The 16,144-nt window shown below is 55.4% G+C and overlaps 1 protein-coding gene across 4 annotated transcripts in view; it reads left to right on the forward strand.

Moving 5' to 3' along the window:
• The first annotated feature begins 1,188 nt into the window (after positions 1–1,188).
• MEF2D (myocyte enhancer factor 2D) overlaps positions 1,189–16,144 on the forward strand; it is a 35,116-nt gene continuing 20,160 nt past the window's right edge. For 3 of the 4 annotated variants that reach the window (XM_045816435.1, XM_045816434.1, XM_045816436.1), the window contains exon 1: positions 1,801–2,132. The gene's annotated coding sequence lies outside the window, so the exon portion shown is untranslated. Of the gene's footprint in view, positions 1,274–1,796; positions 2,133–16,144 lie in introns of those variants that run through there. The other variant, XM_045816432.1, reaches the window with a different exon arrangement.

Here is a 16,144-nt window from a genome sequence, read left to right on the forward strand (position 1 = left end):
TTGAGGGAGGGAGGGTGCACTTTCCCATCCTGCTGCTAACAGATCCCCAGGCCTGGCACAAGGCTGTTCTTCTCAGAGTCCTTGGGGACAGGGCAGATGGGCTTCTCTGGCCTACCCTTTAGGGCAAGCTAGCCCTGCCTGGTAGGGAAGACTGATATCTTCTGGTGCTGGGGCCCCATCTCCCAGGTATAATGAGGAACTGAGAAGCTACATTTGGGGACAAAGTGGGATACTTTCAACCAGGTTTCCTGAAGGAGGAGCCAGGTGGAAGGGTTGGAAACCGAGGCCAAGGAAATAGGAGTCTGCTAGCTCCCTGTCTTAGAACATTTAAGACAAGCCTTCAACCTATTTGTAGAGCAAGTCTCCTGAGCTTATCTCCTTTGAGGCTTGTATGTCATAATGGGTCTAAAGGGGTCTTTGCAGTCTGGCCCTTGAGTTATTATAATGCAACATGAGGTACTGTTCTAACCTATCTACTTATATGAACTAATTTAATCTTCATGCCAACTTTATGAGTTAGGTACTATTACCACCGTCTCCAATTTTACCCATGAGGGTCATGAGGTACAGGGCAGTTAAATAATGTGCCTGTGTTTGCAGTCCATAAATGGTGGAATAAGGCTTGGAACCAAGACAAGCTTGACTACTACAAAGTTGATGCTTCGGATCACCATGATATGCTGCCTCCTGTATATGCTAGTCTTTTCAGCATTTAACCCAGAATCAAGTCTTTGTCTAGTAAATCAAACCCAGCTACATAGAAATCACGGTGTGAAGAACTGAGTGCCTTTATGTTCTGCAAGCGTCTTTGAGATCTAAGCCAGATCCCATTATTTCCTCAAGCTCTGGGTAGAAAGCAGAACTTAGAAGGTAACAGAGATAGAAGCTGGAGAAGTCTGACCCGTAAGGCAGCCACACTCTTGTTTAGGGCATGTGAAGATTCACCACACCCTGGAGCAACCAGGAATTTTTATTTATTTATTTTAAAAAGCTACTACTGCTCCTTTAATAAGAAGCTTTGAGGCGTTTCCCGAGCTGGGGAAAATTAGGGTCCCGCCCCTTTAAATTGCTCCCTTTGGCTGTAAGTGCTTTGGGGCCCGCAAGTCGGGGATTAGGTCACCCAAGAACTATGAGCTGTCGCTTTAAATTGCTGGGCGTCTGTCGAGTCAGGCCCTGGTAAGGGAGGGGGTCTGTCACAGGTAGAGGGAGCAAACGAGCTCCCTAGGTAACCCCCAGAAGTGAATGTGTCCCTTTAAGTGAGCTTCAGAACACAGTAAGTGGGGGAGATAGAATCTTTTAATCGCTTAGTGTCTATCCTTAATTTATCTATCTAGACTCCCAATTCTCCTGGGGCTTCGGAGAGTAAGCTGTCGGGGTAGCTTTGGTGTCTATGAGAGCATGCACACAGCGCGCGGAGCCTCCCGGAAAAGGACTGTCTTAAGTGTAAGGTGGCAGCAGCGCTAGGCGGCGACGCGGAGAGCTCTGAGGGGACACCAAGAGCGCGGCCCGATCCCTTTAAAGGCCTCTGAGCCTCACCTCCCTACTTTGCCACCTCCCTACTTTGCCTCCTCCCTCCCTCTCCGCAGGCGGAGGGATCTGCAGCTCATGGTGCTACAGCCTAGCTTGGGCAGGAGATGGGGTGGGGGCCGACCCGACCCGGCCCGGCGGGCTCAGGGAGCGAGGGGCGGGGCCGCGTCTCTGGGCCCGCCCCTGCCTAGGGCCCGCCCCCGAGCTCCATGGGTTTCTCCCATTGGCCTCTCGCCTGTCCATCACCACTTGTTTTCCCACCCCTCAAGCTAGGCTGAGCAGTGCCTACGTCGGCCTTGACTCCCGGGGGCTGGAGGAGTTACCTTTGGAGCCTGAAAGGAGGAAGGAAGCAAAATATCAACACAGCCGCGGCGGCTCGGGCGCTCGGCCCCGATCCTCCGCCTGCCCGCCGCACGCCTGCCCGCCCCCCACACCCACGACGGGGGCCCAGGTTCCCCGGCACCGCCCAGGGCCCGCGTGGACGCCGGCCTCATTTATTATTCCCCCGCCCGGAGCTGCGGCTTCCCGGTGTTGAAGATCCCCCGGACTAGAAGCGAGGGATACCTCTTCCCAGCCGTGACACTCCCCTTCCCCCAGCAGGGCCGGTGAGTAGAGAAAAATAATGCGCTTGTCGCTTTAAGAGGCCCCCTCCCCCACCCCTCCCTGGAGTTGAGGTGGAGGGTGGTCCAGACCGTCCCCTTGGAGGGGTGGGATAGGGTGGCCTCCTGGGCCGGGAGGAACTCGCGAAGCGGGCTGTGTTTTCATGTGGCGTTGGTGGGAGATTACATGGGGGACTGTTTGTGTTGGGAGTCGGCTGTGGGGGAACAAGTGGAGCGGTCTCTAGGGTCGGGGTGAGGACCCGCAGCTTGGGAGTATGCCGGACTGTTGGTGTCCCGGTGTTCCGATGGTCTTCAAGTGGTCTGGGAAGGGACGCCATCCTCAGAGGGGCCTCCGGTGACAGCCGGGAGCGACTGACATTTTAACAGCCGGCCCCCCTCCCTCTCCCTCCTCGCTCAGCCTGTTCCCTCCTCCTTGGACCGAAATGGTGCAGAAGGGGGCCTGGGAGGGCGGCGGGAGGGTGGGGGCGGGGGAGCCGCAGCTGTTTGGGAAGCGGGGGAGGGAGGGGGGCATGTTGTTCAGATGACACCCGGGTGGTGGGTTGGGGTGTGTGTGTGTGTGTTCGTGGCCCGGGTTTGCCGGTGCTTCTGGAGTTGGGACGCGGAGTCACCGCGGAGGTGGACACGCAGGATCCTTTTTTCGAATCTTCTAGCCCACTTCCGAGACCCCTGATCTAGTTTGTCAGCAGCCCCAGCTGGGGAACCCCCAGCCAGAAGTTTGCAGCTGTGTGACATCTGGGCAAGAGTTCTCCAATCCCTCTCTCCACCTATGGCGGGCTGAACTGAGCTCAGACTCGGGGGTCTGGGAGTGGGGTGGGGGCTTTGGGGGTCGGAGGGGCAAGGAGTCTAAGATACAGCTAGTCTCTTCTTCCATCCTATCAGGTTTGGGTCTTGCAGAGATGGGAGAAAAGGGCCTCCATTTCTCAGTGATTCAAACCGACCTCTCTAAAGACTCCTTTGAGGTCTCTTGTGAGAGGAAGGCTCCTAGGTGTAAGCAGCCTTGGAGCCACCGGCTAAGTTATCCCAGATTTGTCTTGAGTGGGAGGCTCGCTGTAAGTCCCCTTAAGTAGTGCATTGTTGATGGGTTAGGGGAGGGTACAGTGGGTGGATCCTGTGTCTCCTATTCTTTGCCCAACTCCCTCTTGAGGTTTCCTTATAGGCCCCGATTTTGAGGGTGGGGGAGAGTTGGAGGGTGGCTCCCCTTTCCCTTCCCCATGGCCCTTCCCTCCCCCTTCCCCATCCCTTCATTGGGTCTCCTAGGCAATTCAGGTGTCAGCCTTGACTATGGGAAATTTGCCATCTGGGGCAGTGACCTTGGGCTGCTCTGGCCTGCAGATAGAAGGGGAGCACAAGGTTGAGTGTTCTGAAGTTAGGGAGCTGTCTACCTCCCACTCCCCTCCGAACCCCCAACAGTGGCCAAGAACATCAAAAAGGCACATGTCAGTGTTCACAGATGTCCGCCCGCCTGTGGCTGAGGGTCACACCTGCTCCAGGTCTTAGTCTGGCTGCTCCAGCTCCCATGGCCTGCCTGGGAATGAGTTTCCTTCTGTCATTTCCCAGTGTTGGGCAGGAGGGGGGGTGGGATGGGGTGGGAGGACTGTGAGGGTGGCTGAGGACCTGTTTCTGTGAAGCTTATGTGTAGTTCTTTCCCCACTTGCCGGAGCATAGGTATTTGGACCTTTGGGTCTCAGTGATCATATCCCCATTGTTGTAACTCCCCTGCTCTCAACATACCGTGTGTGTGTGTGTGTGTGTGTGTGTGCACGCGCGCGAGCACACGTGCAAATATACGTTTGTAAGGGTGGGGGGTTCTGCTTTCTTTGGGGGAAAAGAGAAGCTTTCACTCATTCCCCTCTAGAGACCAGAAAGGTTGAGCACGTTATCTAAGATCACATAGCAAATCTGTGTCAGAACTTGAGTCCCACCCCCAGTTTTTCAGACACATCTTCCTGATAGGGAGAGACCATGGAAAGGAAGACACAATCCTTGTTTTTGGAGGCCCTGGTCCAAGGGAAGAAGCCAGACCCAGTCAGAGAGCATTATAACCCGTGTGTTGGGGGACGGGCATGGGAGGCTGGCCTGGAGCTTCTGTCTACTGTACCCAGTGCCTGGAACAGGGAGGTGGAAGACATGAAAGGATGGCAGGAGCTGCCCATTGTCCACTCACCTCTGTACCTGCTGCCCTTGCACTGGCAGGGCCTGGGCTTCCCAGCTCTGTCCCTCTTGGCTACTGGATCTTCTCATCAGCTAGGAGATACACTAGTCTTTCTGACTGCTGTTACATAATCTCTCTCCAGCAGGTTTTTCTTAAAAAAAAAAAGAAAGAAAGAAAAAGTCTTCCTTAGGTCTTTCTTGGGAGGTGAGATGGGGAGAGAAGGTGAAGGGTAGACTTCCAGGGAGACCAGTGGCAAGGTGGTTCGGAGAGGCCCCTGGCCCCTAAGGTGGATGGGGAAGAGGCTGTGGGTTTAGACCCTCATCGATTGTTATCTAGGCCCGCCCCCCCAATCCTTCCCTGGGATGGTCTCTGCTGTGGGTGTCGCTGACCCTCTGTTCATCCTGTCAACTTTCTCCTTCTGCCAGCTGGGCCCCCTTCCCTCTCTGGTTGGCACTGGGTCTGGAATCTCAGTGCTTATCTTGGTGCTGGCCTGGTGGGGGTGGGTGGGCCCTGTGTCAAACACTTTGCCAACCACTTCTGTACCTCTGGGGACAACGGGAGTAGGGACAAATGGGTGGGTCTAGCATTTTCCTAGTTTTATTTGGAGCCAGGACCCTTGCTTCTCTCCCCTTTCAGTCCAGAGGGTGGTGGCCTTACTGGGGAAAATGAGTCCATGAGGTGGGTAATAGTGGTACCCACCTATTGGCCACAAGTCAGAGCTGCTACTCATCTGGGTTCTGTCAGTGAGTATAAGGACCAGGTGTGGGCCTAGAACCCGTCATCAGGGGTTAGATTCTCGGTCTTGTGGCACTGGTGGCAGATTATCCCCACTGCTTGGGACTGTGCTGGGACTCTAGACTTTCTGAGGCCAACTGGTTTGAGGCAATTATCTCCCTTTTACAGGAAGGAGGAGATGGTGGCGAGGCCAGCATAACCTCAGCATCACTGTAATCACTGGTGGCTTTTATGAGCCAGTCATGGGGTCGGAGTCCGGCCAACTGTCTGTCCCTCTGTTCCAGTTTGGTGACTTACTCATGGGAGGAGGGGGAGGTGTTAGGTCCTAGTAGCTCTGTTTTGGAAGCTGGACACCTTGCTCTGTTGTGGTTGATACTGCCCTGTCTGTCCGTAATTGCAGTAGGCAGAATAGAACTTAGACCTCAGGAAGAACTTCCCAGTAGAGCTAGTTGTTGGAGGGAGATGTCTCTAACTTGACTTCAGAAAGAAGGGGATGTCAAAGCACTTTCTTCTTCAGTAGTTCTTGGTGGCTCTGCTGAAAGCCCTTGAACTTTGGCCTAGTGGGAATGGTGCAGTTTGGCTCCTGGAATATTTGTTTCACTTCTCTCCCCCTGCCTGGGGCTGAAAGTACTCTGAGGAGAGCTTGTCCTGGAGCTGTGGGATGGCTGGCCTGTGGACTAGCAGGGGGACTGGGTGGCGGTCTGTGCAGATAGGTATGCCCGGATGCACGTGGAAGGTCCACAGCATTTAGTGGCACACGTGTATGAAGGTGTGCAGCAAATGCATGTGGGTGTGTGGGTACCCACGGAGCAGCTGCTGCCCTGTGGGGGAGTGGGGGGCAGGGATATTGAATGGCAAAGATGATTAAAGGATTGGAGACTGGGCATACAATGGGGGGGAGGTGGGAGGCAAGGATGTGAAGGTCATGCAGGAACTCCGAAGACACAAGGGCTGACTGGGTTATGAGGGATGGAGATTAGACTACAAATGGGCAGACCTAGAACATGGCTTATGAGTTGCGGAGCCCTGGCTGACTTCCATTACTGTCCCTTACATCTCCACCCTCCCCCATTTCTCTCTCTCTGTGGCCCTGGCTTAGCCTGCCCATGCGTCCTTGCATAAGGCAGCTTTCCAGGTGTATAGGAGTTTCGCCAACCATGCGGTGATCAGAGCACCCGGGTGTTTGGTGGTTTGTCCCAGGTGTCTGCTGCCCTTCCCATTCACCCTGACGAGCCATGTCCAACCTGAGGTGTCTGGGTTGCACCTGAGCCCTCGGACATTTGGGGGCAGATCCCTGGCTTGGGTATTCTCCAAGGCCCTTCACATCTGATTTTTCCTTTTCCTGGAGCTGTGGCCACAACCTCCCCTTCTTGAAGCCCAGCCTTGCTTCTGGCCAGGCATGGAGGCAGGGAGACGCAGGCATTGACTGCACAGAACCCTGATAGTCTGGAAGGAGGGGGAGGGGCGTTGTCCCTACTGTCTGATCTTCTCTCTCTTCTGCTCTAGGCTGGGAGGGGAGGGACTTGTCCAGTGCTCTGGCCTGTTGCTGGCCACACCCAGGCGGGACCATATTTACTCATTTAAACTCACCCTCCTAGGAGGCTTTGGGCTGTAGCCTGGTCACTGACCTTGGCTTGGTGCCTCTGGCTGGGTGCTCTGGCTGCTATCCTAGGAGTTTGGCAGACCAGGGAAGCATATAGAGAAGGAGTGTTTTTTTGCCCCCGGTCAGGAGAGCTTTACCCCACTCCCCCTATTTTCCAATGTACTTTGGAGACCAAAAAACTAAAACTTTTGAGATCCCTGGGGACTGGAGGAAGGAAACTTCCATTTGTTGTGTGCCAAGCTCTGTACTGGGCATGGAAACATATGAAGACTTGTTTATTTTTCTCCACAATTGTTTTTTATAGCTGGGGAGACTGCATCAGAGGTTTCAGTGACTTGCTCAAGCTTTCCCAGTGAGGAGGGGTTGCGGGCTTTTGTCTGAGGTTAAGGAAAGGGTCCTGTCTTGTAGGGGACAATGGAACCTGTGGCCCAGGGAGACCCTGAAAAAGGAGGAGGCTATGGTGAAGGGAAAATGGGCCTGGTAGGATTTCCTGGCAGAGGGCAGAGGATTCAAGTTTGGCGGCAAGTGGAGAAGAGGTGCTTTGTTTCCCTGAGAAGGTATTGTCTTCTTGTGGAGTGCCACAGGAGAGAGCCCCAGAGCAGGGCTATGGAAGGAGAAATGAATGACACACAGAGACCCCTCCTGGGGAAGCGTTAGTATCCCCTTGAGTTGCCACATGAGATGGATTGAGGAAAGAGGCTAGAGCCAGAAGATTCAAACCACCAGAGACCTGGGCTTGTGTGAAGACAGCCAGCATGATGGACAGGAGCCTCCCAGGCTCGGAGGTTCTGGGAATCTGCCCTGCAGGGAATGTGCGATAATCCTAGGTGGAGGGAGACCCTGCCCACTCTTGATCCAGGACAGGCAGGGGGCACGGTGCTCAGCAGTCAGCCCACCTCTGTCACTTATTCTTGGTGACTCTGGGCAGGTCCCTGCCCAACTCCAAGTTCGTTTTCATTTCTGTGGAAGAGATACCTCATGTGGGAAGGAAAGGAGGTTCAGTGGGAAAACAGAGTGTGGAACTCAGCACAGAGTGGGTGCTTAGAACATGGGTGTGTCTTTTCTTCTAGACGTCTGGTTTAATCTGGCCCAGGGCTTGCTGGCTAAGGCCCCCACCCAGAAGGTGGAGTGGGGGCAGGTGGTGTCCCAGGTAGGGACTCGGTGTGTGTGTTAGGGAGGAGAGGGGGCCCTGAGGGGACCTCCAGGCCTAGGGCTTAGTGTAACCCTGGGATGGGCTTGGGAAGCTGAGCTCAGCCCTGCACTCCCCAGCCAGTTGTCTGCTGATCTCAGAACCCCTCCACACTTTGTCCCATGAGCTTACCAAATCCCTGCAGCTTCATGTTCTTGATTTCCCTGCTCCCTCCCCACCAGCAAATACGGGGAGGTTGAAGGTTGGGAGAACAAGAAATGAGACAGCTCAACCCAAACCTCGAGGAAAAACCTGTGGGGGGTGTGGAGTGTAGAGGAAGGGTCTGTCTCTTTTTCATGGAGTCTTCCCAGTCCAGTTGGTCAAGTAACTTGGAGGCATGGGGATGGAGCCAAAGACCTTGCACCTCAAGTTTTTTCCTTTAAAGCGTGCATATGTTATGTGTTTGGTGAGGGATAATGGTGGGGGGTAGACCAGGAGAAAGGGCTTATCTTGAAAAGGTGCTTCAGGCTTCCCACTCACATCTCTCTTGACCTCTGATCCCCTTTCCTCCAGGCCCCACAGCTGCCGGCCTCTCTAATGACTCCCCTATGCATCCCCTGAGGCAGGCCCAGGAGGCCCCTGCTGCCTGGGTGGGAACAGGTGTCCAGGACGGCTGCTCCCTCTTGTCTTGCCCACCTGTCAGTCCAGTGGGTGGGAAGCTGATGGGGAGGGGAGGGGAGGAACCTCTTGGCCCCCTCACCTGCTCCCTGGGTGGGGCCTGGTTATAAAGTGTAGCAGGATTGAGAGTAGACCACAGGCAGGACTTTCCACTCAGAGGAAGGATAGCTCCAGATCCCATAATGGCAGAGAAAGCTTGGTAGGCAGAGGTCGTTGCTGACAGAAACCAGAGGGGTCTTTGCACAGTGTCTTCATGAAAAGGTGAGAGGCTGGGTAGTGGTGAGGAGCACAAAATGAATCTGGGGGCAAGTATTTGCATAGCTGTGTGCAGATCCCCTCCCCCCCACCCCTGCCCGCCAAGGGCCCCCTCCATCTGGCTGGGCATCTTAGCCTCACCTGGCACCTTTCCTGAAAGCAGCAAGCTAATCCTGTAAGAGCTGCCTGGTTGGCCTTCTCAGCAGCCCATGAAGCTGACTGCCTGCCCTCCCCTGCCAGGGGCTTAGAGGACTGTCCTTCTGAGTCAGGAGGAGACACAGCTGCCCTCCTGAGTGGCCCCTTTAAATCCTCCGTGGCTTCCCAGGGTCATGTCGTCTCTACTGGGATTTGCTTTCCCTGATTGGATTGGCCTTTTTCGGACCCCCTGTCTGTAATTGTGGGTGGGCAAATCACACTCTGATCCTCCACCTTGCCTTTCATCAGAACTGGTGCAGTCTAGTCCAAGGGCCCAAGCCTCAGGCCCCCTCCCCATTCTCCTTGCTCTCACTGACCCAGTAGTCAGGGCCCGACTCCCTTCATCTACTTCAGCCAGAGGAGCCTTGCCCTTGTTCTGTGGGTGGGAAGAAAGGATCTTGCTGCTTTAAACAGGGGACAAACCAGTGCCCTGGAAGAGAGTGCTCCTGTGAGACTGCCTGCTGCCTGCTTTTCTCCACATTTCTCTCTTCAGCCTGCTCTTCCTGTGGCCAGGAGCCCACACGCCATTGTTAACCCTACCCTCATTTCCAAGGGAAGTCCCTCCTCTGATCTACCCATCAGCCCACCCGCTACAATGGCAGGTAGCCCAGACCCGGCACTGGTGTCATGATGCTCACCCCAACGGCTCTCAGGCTGACCCGCCCCCAAGGCCCCAGCTGCCACTTTCACTTCTGTCTCCTGAGACCCCAGAGGGAAGTTGGGTGGGGAGGTGGAAGGTGACACACTAACCGTCCCAACCGCTCCCACCTCTCCTCGGCTGAGGCTTGGGATGGCCTGGGTCCTGTCTGCCACTCTCATCTAGGTGACTGAAATGGGCTTAGGTTGCAGTGCAAGGGTTGGCTACAGTGAGAGGGATGGTGGTTAGATAGCAGGAAGGACCTCCCAGGGTTAGAGACCACTGCTGGGCTTTCATTGTTGTAGAGGGTGTGGCTGAAAGTGTACATGCTGTAACTGGACAAGCAGAGGCTAGTTTGTCTGACCTCTTCCAGTTCCCGTTGCTTGGAGTGTAATGCCAGAACCTCCATGCACTCCAGTGTTACTAGCTGTCCCTGCTTGGTTGGGTGGCTTCTAACAAAGCAAATTTGAGCCCTGGAGACTATTTTGAGGGCAAAAACTCCACCCTGGGAAGTCCTCTCTGTAGTCATGCATCTCTCTTGCTTGCTTTACTAGGCCGTTTCCTCTTATATGGCACTCTCGGGAGCAGGCTTTAAAAACAGGGATAGAGGTAGTTTACCACCTACCTCATCCTTCTGCTGCCCAGCCTCTGCACCAAACAAGGGAATGGAGACTTTTTACTGGGAAGCCACAAGGCAGTTGTGGAGCCAGCACCCTTCACCCTGTGAATTTTATCTAATTCCTTTTAAGTACATCTCCCTCAACCCCCATCTCTACCTGGACAGGGACCTGGACAAGAGTGGAGGGCCCAGCTGGTTGAGAGCTCCAGACGGTACAGGGAAGGGTGGTTATTGATCATCCATGAATGCTTTGGGGAGGAGAAAGATGGGACTGGAGGCTTGAGGTACCAAGAACTCCAGTTGGAGTTCCCCAAGTGCCTTAGTTTTGCTGGCTGGCCCAGGTCCTGGATTGAAAAGTTGGGCCTGGTGGAGTAAGGTCAGAGACACTATGCAAATCCCCATGCAAATGAGAGGTAGTGAGTCATTACCCGATTGGCCTGCTGGGGTGGAGCGTGAAGCAAGGCTCAGGCTTGGGTTCCAGAACTGGCTTCACTAACAACCATGACGCTAACCTTGGGCCAGTCACTGTTCAGTAACCAGAAGCAGGACCCAAGCCCTGGGTCTGATCGGCCTTCCGGGTGTGTATGGGGTGGGGATGCCTGAAGCTGCCCCCAGGGCCTTGTGTGCCCCACTTGGCACCTGACCTGGCTGATCATAAGCCTCTGTCAGCCCTTGGCCATCTGTTGTGGGGGTTACTGTTCAGAAAGCACCTCCCTCTTCAGCCCCCTCCCCACTCTCTTCTGGCCCCCACATTGCCTTCGCTCTTAAAGTAGAGGACAGTGGACACAGCCAGGTCATCTTAGCCGTTACCTCTCCATGGAATCACACAGTCCTGACCTTTTTTCTTTTTGGGCTTCTCTGAAGAGCACAGGAACTGAATGTTCAGGCTGGAAGGGCACTTGAGTACCTAGTCCACTTTACACATCTGTTACTGGCCAGTGGGTGAAACCTGGAAGGAGCAGTGACTAATTCAGGGTCACACAGTGATTTAGGGCCAAAGCAGGGACTATACTTAGGTCTCCAGAATCCTTGCCCTGAGCCCCCATATTTCCCTGGGATGCCACCCACCCCTTTTCTATTAGAATTCAATCTCCTGTTGCTCCCAAATTCTTCCTGAGGTCAGACTGGGTGGCTCCAGGAACTTGCAGGGGTTTGAGGAGGTCAGCCTAGGAGTCAGCCCAGAGGCCACCAACGGAAGGCCAGAGCCGGGGTGGGAGGTGCTGGAGCCTGGGAGGGTGGGCTGGCCGCTGCCTCTGTCAGGAGACAGAACAGCCTCACAGCTGCTGCAGGAAGGATGAGAGCTAGACTACAGGAAGGACAAGCTGGGGCGGGGAAGCCGTGGAGGAGGCTCAGGAGACAGACCCTCACTGGAGAAGCATCTCCTGGGCAGAGAACAGGATGACCCCATCCCAGGAGATGTGCCAAGGAGAAGAGGGTGGGAAGCCTAGGGTGGGGCGAGAGAGTTGTCCAGCGGAAGCTGGAGGGAGGGCTTTCAGCCTGGCTCCCACACTGGGCGCTCCTTTTGGCAAGTCAATTCCTGTCCCTTAAGCTGAGGCTGTAAAGCCCTGCCTCCTCCTGCATTCCTAGGGTGCCTGAGACCTGAGACCACCCCTGCCCCAGGTCCAGCTTTCTTGGACTGGTCCTTCCCCCTCCCCCTTAGCCGACAGCCCGCCCCCAGGTCCCTTGTGGGTGAGTTAAAATTAGCTCAGTGCCCAGGCTAAAAATAGCCCCTGCCCAACCCTGAGGCTGCTGGGCTGGGGGAGGGGAGTCCCTGAGGAAGGGGAAAATAGTGGGAACCAGGGGTTTGGGTAGTGAGCCTGCCAGACAGAACTCTGAAGGCAGGAGGAGGATGGGGGTGGGGCCCACCTGTGCCTTTGAGAGCCAACTGTAGAACTCTGGGGTGAATGCAGGGAGACTGCCACGTGGGGAGGGATGGGGGAGACGGGGAGAATGGAGACACTGAGCAGTGGGTGGGGAACAAGCTGGGGATGGTAAGAATGGAGCTGGGGGGAGGGGCACTGCCTTTGCTCAGACTTGGGAGAGGTAGTGCCCCCCACTTCAGGACCCAGTGTTTGTGAAGGAAGGGTTCCCCATCCAGGGCTCCATCTCCTGGTGTTTGGGGCTGTCACTGGGTTCATCTTCCTCCCATCTTCCAGAGCTCCTCATCCAGTGCCTCTGGTTCCAGGGAGGTGGTCCCAGGGCTGCAGTTCAGAAAGTGACTGAACTGTGGTGGGAATGGAGGCAGTACCCAGGGGTACTGAGAGTGCCCTTGGGCCTTGTGCTTACCTCTGCCCACTCTCAGGACCTGCCTGCCTTCAAGGTTAGGCATAATCCAGAGCCTCAATGGCAGAAATGATCCTTCCAGCAGGGGAGGAGGAAGCTGGCTTAGGCAGGCCCCCAAGTACCCCCTTGCCACCTTGCCTCTCCCTGCTCTCGCTCAAGGGGGACCTGCCCTTCTCTTGTCTGTCTCTTGGCCAGAGTGCAAGTTCTCAGTGCAGGGATGACGTCCTGTTGAATTATGCCCACGCGTCAGGCCTGGCATCAGGGTCCTGTGTCTGTTCTCCACCCACCCTATCGCTGTCCCTTCCCCTCTGTCTGCCCCTGCCCCTCCCCTCCATGCTCTCCTTGTCTGCCTCTGCACCATGCTCAACCTTCCTTTTGGCTTCTTTACCTCTTCTCTTTCTCCTTTCCTGTGTCTGTGTGTCTGTCCCCCTCTGTGTCTGCCTCACCCACGCCTCCTCCCTCATTAGTGAGCAGGCTGCTTGAGGCCGCCTGACTGTGGGGGTGACAGGTGGATTGGATTGTCACCCCCTCCCCCAGCTCCTGCTGCTTATTTCATGCCCTGCAGCCCAGCCACAGGGAAGGGGCGGGAGGAGGGATGACAGCTGTCTCCAGCGCCTCCTACCTTCCCCTCCAGTCCACAGCCTGCCGCCCGGAGCAGCCTGGGAGGGAGGGATAAAAGGTTCACTTAATGAGAGCTGCCTTTCTCACCGTGTGGAAGAGCAGGGTTGAAGCCACTGCTCTGTGATGGGGGCTGCTCACTCGGCCTCTCTGGGTATCTGCCCCATATGACCTGCGCTGGCGTGGCAGCTCTGAAAGCAGGTGCCTTGTGGTTCCCCTGAGTCTGTGGAACAGAGGACAGATATAGGTGGAAAGGTATGGGGGAGGGGAGGCAGGTACTCCCCTGACACTGGCCATTGGAAGGCACTTCTGTGGCTCCCCAGGAAAGGCAGCGCTGCTGCAACCGAGTTCCAGGAGAAGCTCTGACCGCTCCCCGCCCCCACTGGCCCCAGGCCACTCTTACACAGGAACTGAGATAGCATCATTCTGAAACCCCAAGAATGGTTTGAATATTGCTCAGGTACCAGGAGGTGTTACATTGGGGGAGGCTGAGGCCTGCTACTTCTGCCATGCCCCCTCCAAACCCAGACCCCTTGTAGGGTACATTTTGCATACTATCTGCACCTCATTTGCATGTTCATATAACCCACATGTTCCTATTGGGTCTGGTAGTACAGCTTGGGAAAATGGCTGTCCATGGGATCCTTCTGGATCTCCCACGTCTCTGGTCCTCTTAGCCCCTCCTTGTCCAAATGTTGTCAGATGAGCCTCCCACCCTTCGTCCTCTCTGCTCTCCATTTGCAAAGGCTTCTCTGCTGCCCAGCTGCCATCTTCCCTCCCTCTTTGCTCCTCTGTCTCCACTGGGAAAGCCTTACCTCTCCCTGCCCCACTGCCCACCCCAGGCAGGAGCTGCTTCATCCTGTCCTGCCCACACTGCCCCACTGGGCGAATCAGAAGCAGTCGGAGACTTCCAGGGGGTACTTTTGTTGACATGGATGCTGCCAACTGAAGGGGTCATAGCTGTGGCCTGAGGTCAGGATTGGGCAGGCCCCTGGACCATCAGCATGAAGGCCATCCTGGCTAACCGCACCCCTCCCCCCCATCTCCATGGCAGTCCTAAGCCCTTCCAAGCCTTGTACACCAGGAGAAGTAGCCAAAAGCCAGTTCATCTGGGAGGGCTTCCTAGAGGAGGGAGCAGGTGGGAAAGAAGAGGAATGGGAGAATGGGGCCAAGGCAGACTATGGAGAAAAGGCTCACATCTGGAGAACAGATGCCAAGGCCTCTGGCTCCTGACAGTTGGTTAGGTAATTAGGCAGAGTGCTAATAAAAAAGAAGGTCCAGGTGCTCATTAAAATCTCCCTAATTGGGTAGGAGGAAAACTTGGACAGGATAGGCCCCTGTACCTCAGATAGCATCACTTTAGGGTCCTTTGTGCCCATCCAGGCCCCAGCCACCCCTTCTTCCAAAGTCAGAGGTCAGTTCGTGGTTTTGCCCCAGGGCTTTCTAAGACTGCAGTAATGTAGAATGGAGAGCAGAGAGGAAAGAGATTGGTATAGACTGAGCCTGTTTTGTGGGAGGGCTCCTGGTTAGATAGGAGAAAGGACTGCCTAAGGCAGGGGCATCTCCTCCTCTGGCAGTGTCGGCAAAAAGATAGGAGGGCAGTGGAGAAGGGGCCATGAGAACGTGGAATTATAAAAAGTGTGTTCGGCTACTCTGGCAGGGACTGGGGGTAGATGATGCCCTGACTTCCCTGTCAGAGTCTGTTGGATGGGTCTCTCTGGCTTCCCTGTCTTTTCAGCCCTGATCCCTCTCACATCCCAGCTCCCCCAGCATGAGGCGGGGGTGGGGGGGCGGTGTAGGAGATCAGCCAGGGAGCTGGTTGCCAGGCGACAGTTGCCTAAGCAACCCCATCCTCTCCATCTCCATGTGCTCAGGGCTGCTCCTTAGAAGACTTGAGAGTCTCATCCTCTGTACCAGCCAACCCAAGGGTGGAGAAGGTTGAGGGCGGAGGTGGTTGGAAGGTAGATGGTTTCCAACTAGACAAGCTTTAGGCACAGCTGGCAGAGGAAGTGTTCTGTTTCTACAGAGGACGGAGAGAGGAGCTGGTCCTGCAGCAGGGCTGATTGAAGGACCGCAGGGACTTCTCACAGGGTCACAAAGATGAAATAGTCCTGTCCTCCTTTTAAGATATTTCCTGAGCTCCTCCTTCCAGGGGATGGAGTGGTGAAAAAGACGGATGTCGTTCCTGCCCTCACAGAGCTTTAGTCTCACAGGGGAGCCAGGCATGAAATAGAAGCGCAGAATTGTGAGGATCTGCAGCCATGACAAGTGCTAGAAAGAAAACGAGACACCCTGAGAGCAGATAATTGGTGGAACCAGAGGAGTGGGGTTGGCTTGCAGGAATGACTTTTCTGAGGGTCACGAGAGCTAAGAGATTGTTCTCTCCTGACTTGGAGGAAGACAGATTATTGACCACGAGTTGACAGAGGTTGCATCTCATCAGGAATGTGCTTGTGAACAAAGCGTGGTGAGGTGGAGATAGTAAAGTGGGAGAGGGAGGGCGTGTGGATGCTATAAGCCAGAGGGGTTCTGTGTTGACTGCACTTATTAGTCTGGATTGGGGTCTCCAAGGCAGACCAGAGAATCCTGTTTAGGAAGCCCTCTTCTTAACCCCACCCTGCACCTTTGGTGTGCCCTCCCCACCTCTCCCGCCGAACTCTAGAAAAATACTGCCTATGGATTGCACCAGGAGGCAGGGGAGCTGAAATCTTTGTGCTGGAGCCTTTGTAGTGGGGGTTGGCAGAATTGGGTTTACAGGCAAGGAATGCAGGGGGTGGGCGGTTCTGGGCCCAGGTATCTGCTGGGCTGCTCACGGTTGGCAGGGCTGGTTTTGGTGTTGTCTTGGGGCCTTCGTGAGGGTGGACAGTAGGAAACTCAGGCCCCCTGGAGCAGGTTGAGAACAAGGAAAAGGGGAGCATCTGTGTCTGGGGAGAGGGAAGGGCAGAGGACCCTTCCTGGAATGGGAAGGAGCTACACGGCTCTCGGAAGATACCTAGACAGAGTAGACGCTCTCGTTCCAGCTGGGCTAGGGGAGGCCTGAGGGACAGCCCGAGTCGTGGGAAAGAGGGGAGAGGGGTAGCCCTGGCTCCTCCC

The sequence above is a fragment of the Phyllostomus hastatus genome, unplaced genomic scaffold (assembly GCF_019186645.2).
Source record: "Phyllostomus hastatus isolate PE091 unplaced genomic scaffold, TTU_PhHast_1.1 phas_scaffold_216, whole genome shotgun sequence".
Classification (NCBI taxonomy): domain Eukaryota; kingdom Metazoa; phylum Chordata; class Mammalia; order Chiroptera; family Phyllostomidae; genus Phyllostomus; species Phyllostomus hastatus.